At 43.6% G+C, this 5,500-nt stretch overlaps 1 pseudogene across 1 annotated transcript; it reads right to left on the reverse strand.

Moving 5' to 3' along the window:
- Positions 1-2,363: 2,363 nt before the first annotated feature.
- LOC311607399 (small ribosomal subunit protein eS4-like) lies at positions 2,364-3,776 on the reverse strand (annotated as a pseudogene). Its single transcript has 2 exons — positions 3,130-3,776; positions 2,364-2,634 (listed from the first exon to the last, which is right to left on the reverse strand). The product of its transcript is annotated as a small ribosomal subunit protein eS4-like (transcript).
- Between the last annotated feature and the right edge of the window lie 1,724 nt (positions 3,777-5,500).

The raw sequence follows: 5,500 nt of genomic DNA on the forward strand, positions 1-5,500 counted from the left end.
GTATTAACAAGCAGCCAATCCTACTGTTCCTTAGAATATGGCTGATTAATAAAATCAGGTTCCTTGCCAAAATATTTTTTCCTTGCAATCGACCTGTATGGATCAATTTTGCAATAGCCAAATAATATGATTCCCACATAATAGGAGCTTCTTGCCAAAATACTGCAGTAGGTACTATATGAGTGGCCAAAATAATATATCCCAAAGGCTTGTCATAATCTATATGGGTTATGACTTGATGGGAAATAGCCTCTTCTATCAGTGCCAAGGCTTTTCTACCTTCAGCTGTAAGCTCCTGGGGTGAATCTGGATAGGAGTCTCCTTGTAAAATTTCAAATAAAGATCGCAAATCTCCAGTTGTTGACTTTAAATAAGGTCTTACCCAATTTATATCACCAAGTAATTTTTGAAAATCATTTAAAATCTTTAACTTTTGGTGCTTGATTTGAGAGGGAAAGAGCTGAAAACCCAAATACGAATATGGGTGCACTTTTTGAACTTTTAAAGGAGCTATCTGTAGACCAGACTGAGATAACTGAGTCTCCATAAAAGCATAAAATAATGGCGCACACCTTTAATCCTAGCACTTGGGAGACAGAGGCAGGTGGATTGCTGTGAGTTTGAGGCCAACCTGGTCTACAAAGTGAGTCTAGGAGAGCCAGGGCTACACAGAGAAACCCTGTCTCGAAAAACAAAACAAAACAAAAAAGCATAACATAAAAGCACTTGTTTGCCATCTTTCCCAGCAATAAGTGTATCATTCATATAATGAATGGTATACAAATTAGTATATTTCTCTCTAACGTTTTATAGAGCTGCAGCTAAAATTTTTTGATATAGGGTAGGACTGTTAGCCATTCCTTGAGACAGAACCCGTCAATGATATCTTTTCATTGGTTCCTTAAAATTCACAGAAGGTACACTAAAAGGCGAGGGCAATCCTTTGAATGTAAGGGGATAGTGAAAAAACAATCCTTAAGGTTTACAAAAATTTTGAAAGTATTCTTGGGAATAGCTACAGGAGAGGGTAACCCTGTCTGTAGTGCTCCCATAAGTTGCAGTTTCATGAACTTTTCTTAAATATTGTAATAACCCCCATTTCCCTGATCTTTTCTTAATTACAAATATAGGAGTATTCCAAGGAGAGATGTGTGCCCTGCAGTCAGTTGTTCCTGCACTAACATCTGTGCTACCTGAATTCTTTTCAGTAATAAGGGGCCATTGATCAACCCACATGGGTTCATGTGATTTCCAGATTATACCATTAACATGGTGTGCAGTGTGTTCAACAGACCCTAGGAAAAACTTCCTAATGCTGCAGTCCCTAAATTTCCCCTAGCTTGGACAGGGTGAGTGATACCTGTTTCATGCTTTCCTAACCCCTTTCCTGGCAGATGTCCCTGTCACAGCATTTGTTGCTGACTACTTCATTTAGACTACACATCGTAATCTCCATTTGTTCCAGGATGTCCCTTCCCCATAAATTTACTAGCAATCCTTCCACCATGTACGGCATGCAAGTGCCTTGATTCCCTTCTAAATCTCTCCACGTGAGCAGATCAGCGCTCTGCTCAGGGTTTTGAGATTGACCGATTCCTCTTAGACTGGTAATGGTAGGTTTTTTTTTAGGCCAATGGGCAGGCCAGTGCTGTCCAGAAATAATAGTGGCACCCGCTTTTGTGTCCATACGGCACCAAAATGCCTTTCCATTTAGAAAAAGCTTTAACTGTGAGCGTTCTTTACTTATTGGTTGCACCCAATAAACATCTGAAGACCCGAGTCTCTGATTTCCTCTGTGCCTCTTAGCAGCTTTGTTAGGTAGGTAGCTGAGGTGTGGCACTTAACATTAGCTGAGCTATACGCTGTTCAGGTTGAATTACAGAAATGCCTGTAGGCGAGCTAGCCATAATTTTTATTTCTCCAGTATAATCAGAGTCAACAACTCCTGGTGCTCCATGTAACCCTTTCATACCGCTTCTGCTGCTTCCCACAATTAGTCCCATCATGCCCAGAGGTAAAGGTCCATAAACTCCAGCAGGTAAGGCTTGCATTCCCATCTCAGGGGTTAAAACTGTGTAGGTAGAGGGACTGAGGTTCAATCCTGTGTTTCCTGGGGTTGCTCTGATGAGCTGTTAAATGGATTTGTGGGGCTCTGAGGAACAAACCAAATGGCCCCATAAACTTGTTTCGGGGTTCTCGGGGGCCTGAGGGTGGCCCCGATTTCCCTTTCCCTGCTGCTTAAGCAAAGGCTGCCCTTGAGCATCCGTTCAAGATTTACACTTATTAACCCAGTGCTTACCACACTTGCAGCAAGGGCAAATTCTAGGGGTAGCTTTATACCCCCTTTATTGTTGTCTCTAAACTTATATGTTTTTTCCGTCATGCTGTTTAATCTAGCATGTTGCCATGAGAGGCTTGAAAGCATTTCCCCAGCATGTCTCCTAGAGACCACTTCACCCATTGCTCTGTTTGGCAGCTAGCCTCTTGTCTCTCTCTTCAGCAATGGTGAGGCAGATTCCTTTTCCTCGGGGAAGAGAAATCCATGATTTGTTGCCCTTGCCAATAACAAAAATGTTGGAAAGCAGAGTGGCAAAGCTGTTGCCATTGGCATCTTTCACATGAACCACATCAAAAGAACCGATGAAGGAGAGATAAACCTGTTTTTTAGGATTCCAAGTGCAGGATCAAAACGGTCTCATGAGAGAACAGGTGAGGTTAATTCACTAGAAGAGCAACCGCCTCGTGCAGGAGCTTAATTGTTGCCAGCTGAAAAGATCCCGTGAGCAGACTCTGGGAGGAGATATGTAAATGAGCCCAGAACTGGAGGCGGGGCCTTTGGAGACTTAGGGTAGATTTGGCTGTTCATCGCTGCACTTCAAGACGCTCCTAGAGAGAACCGCTAGAGAGAAGGCTTCGGGGCTCCAGCTCCTGCTGAGGTTCTGGGTTCTGGTTACCCCAGGTTCCAGCAGAAGAAATCCTGCAGCTCACGCCCGGAGAATCATTCCTCAGAACTGATATCCTTAAGGTTTTGTTATTGTGTCTATTAATCCTCATTTCCTATTGTTTTGGTTAGTCAGGTTATAAGTGACATATGCTCGGTCACTAAATTGTTAAGAAAATTGAGCCTACAAACCGGGATGTCTCTCTCTGTTGGTGATCAAACCAATTCTTCCCCAGTTAGCACCTCCAGTCACCATACACATATTCCCAGGGTCAAACTTGATGAAGGCGGTTATTTTGCCCATCCCCAAATCAATCTGAATGGTGTCATTCACCTTGATGAGGGGATCAGGGTAGCGAATGGCGAGCATCATGGGTCACCAGATGTGGGATTCCCTTTGTGCCCACAAAGATCTTGCTCACTTTGCACAACTTGTACTTGGCTTCCTCAGGTGTAATACGATGAACAGCAAAGCTCCCCTTGGTGTCATAGATCAGCCAGAAGTTCTCTCCAGTCTTGTCAACGCTGATGACATCCATAAACCCAGCAGGGTAGGTGATATCGGCCCTGACTTTGCCGTCCATCTTAATGAAACGCTGCATGCAAATCTTTTTTTTACTTCATCTCCAGTCAGGGCGTACTTAAGTCTGTTCCTTAGGGAAATGATCAGAGGCAGACATTCCCTCAGCTTGTGAGGACCAGTGGATGGACGAAGAGCAAACACGTCAGTCAATTTATCCAGCATGCAATGTTTTGGAGCCGCTACATGCTTCAGATATTTCTTGGGACCACGAGCCATAGCTGCACTGGGAACAGAAAGAGACTCACCTTCTTCTAGGGAATGAAGAAATTAGGCTGTTGTCTCTAAACTTCTATGGACAACTTTTTACTTGATGGCCTTGCTGACCACACCCAAAGCATCCTTGGCTTTCTTTTACTTGCTGAGTGAGCACAGGTTGTGCTGTCATTCCTTGTAAAGCTGCAGCTACAGCCAATCCTTGATTGTAGGATGGGCCAATATCAGCACACAATTTAATATATCCTATCAAATCAGTTTTGTTTCTTTAGGGCCCAATCACAGCATGACAAGGAGCATTGGCATTTTTAAAGGCTAATTGTTTCACAAAAGGAATTCCATTTCGAGGATCGCAAAAAAGTCTCACTGCTGCTTTAAGCAGCCTATCCACAAACTCCTGAGATGGCTCATCAGGGTCCTGCTTAATACTGGATAAGGTCGTGCTCAGATCCACTTCACCAGGTAGCTTGTTCCATGCTCTTCAAGCAACCACAGAGACTCGTGCACACACTCCAGGAGGATAATTAATTTGATTACCGTTACCCTCGAATGGCCTGTCTCCTGCTAACATGTTAAAATTCCACTGAGGATTCCCTGTTTGAGCATTAAGTTCTGCAATCCTTTTTTATAGCATCAATAAAATCTGCTTTTCACAACAAATAATCTCCTCCACTTAAGCATGCTTTACTTAAGGTTTTCCAATGAGCAGGAGTGAGATTAATATCCATGAGTGCATCAACCATTGCTGTGGTAAATGGAGCAGTGGGTCCATACTATAGAGGATTGATATCTGCCCTGCCCCAGGTTAACTAAGGCTATTTTAAAATATAAAAAGTGTCTGTGTCTTAATTGATTGCTAGCCGGGCTTACAGATAATACTGATAATACAGATAGAATTTTAAAACAATTTAAGTGGCGCCCAACGTGGGGCACGAACTCACGACCCTAAGATTAAGAGTCTCATGCTCTACCGACTGAGCCACTTACTGTTTCCAGGTCCCTCTGTTCGGGTGCCATATGTCCCATCCAGCAGGGCAAGTTGAACAGGTTCTCTGAAAGAGGGAGTGGGGATTGAGGGAACAGAGACACAAAGAATGGAGCCAAGTCCTGATCAAGGCTCTACTTTCTTTAAGCAAGCATGGCTTATATAGCAAAACACCACAAACTCTTGGACAAACTCACTTCCTTCTAGCCCTCCAGGTAGGCTGAAAAGAGTTCTTTGTTCCTTTCAAAGGTAAATGACCCAAAGATCAACAACTCAAAGGTCACAGCTTGAAGCCTAGGCACTGGATTTCTTCTAGCATGGCTCCCCCCAGTAGAAATAGAAAATGAAAGAGAGGGTTGGAGCGATGGCTAGGCTCACAACCATAAATATAAGAAAATGAAAGAGAAAAAAAAGTGACAGCTTCTAAGGAATGGATACTAAGTCTCTAAGTCCCTGACAGGCACTTGTATTTAGCACCAATTGCTGGGAAAGCACAGGCTACCTGAGCCTTGTCCTCCAGCCTATGTGCTCCACATAAAGTTCTTGAGTTTGTTTTTTTGGTTGGTTGGTTGGTTTTTTGAGACAGAGTTTCTCTGTGTATCCCTGGCTGTCCTGGACTCACTTTTGTAGACCAGGCTGGCCTCGAACTCACAGTGATCCCCCTGCCTCTGCCTCCCGAGTGCTGGGATCAAAGGCGTGTGCCACCACCGCCCACTGCTCTTGAGTTCTTGACCCTGGACTTGAGATTTGATTTTCACCCTTCACTATGAAATGACTT

The sequence above is a fragment of the Acomys minous genome (assembly GCF_964271855.1).
Source record: "Acomys minous genome assembly, chromosome: 10".
In the NCBI taxonomy this organism is placed as follows: domain Eukaryota; kingdom Metazoa; phylum Chordata; class Mammalia; order Rodentia; family Muridae; genus Acomys; species Acomys minous.